Source organism: Salmo salar, unplaced genomic scaffold (assembly GCF_965601325.2).
Source record: "Salmo salar unplaced genomic scaffold, fSalSal1 ptg001042l, whole genome shotgun sequence".
Lineage (NCBI taxonomy): Eukaryota > Metazoa > Chordata > Actinopteri > Salmoniformes > Salmonidae > Salmo > Salmo salar.
In genome coordinates this window covers 391,175-391,999 of record NW_027675600.1, presented here as the reverse complement: position 1 = coordinate 391,999, position 825 = coordinate 391,175, and positions in this window count along the sequence as shown.

Here is an 825-nt window from a genome sequence, read left to right as displayed (position 1 = left end):
AGACTGGGGAAACAGTAGAATGATTCTCCAGACTGGGGAAACAGTAGAATGATTCTCCAGACTGGGGAAACAGTAGAATGAGTCTCCAGACTGGGGAAACAGTAGAATGATTCTCCAGACTGGGGAAACAGTAGAATGAGTCTCCAGACTGGGGAAACAGTAGAATGAGTCTCCAGACTGGGGAAACAGTAGAATGAGTCTCCAGACTGGGGAAACAGTAGAATGAGTCTCCAAACTGGGGAAACAGTAGAATGAGTCTCCAGACTGGGGAAACAGTATTATGAGTATCCAGACTGGGGAAACAGTAGAATGAGTCTCCAGACTGGGGAAACAGTAGAATGAGTCTCCAGACTGGGGAAACAGTAGATTGAGTTTCCAGACTGGGGAAACAGTAGAATGAGTCTCCGGACTGGGGAAACAGTAGGTTGAGTCTCCAGACTGGGGAAACAGTAGAATGAGTCTCCAGACTGAGGAAACAGTAGAATGAGTCTCCAGACTGGGGAAACAGTACACTGAGTCTCCAGACTGTTGCTCCAGTAAAAAATGAACGTGAGATAAATGTCGGAGAGGTCTAGCAGGCTGTGGTGATTTATACATTCTCAGAGAGGCTGGTTTGAAAGAGAGGAGGAGGAGGAGGAGGAGGAGGAGGGAGGAGGAGGAGGAGGAGGAGGAGGAGGAGGAGAGGAGGGGCAGAGAAAGGAGGCCTGGAGATTTATCATCTCAGTTCACTTTTTCCAAGCGGCTTGGCCCTCCAGAAACAACAACACAGGTATTTAACCTGCTCCCTGTCAGCCCTGCACGGAAAACTGGTATCCTTCATCAGGG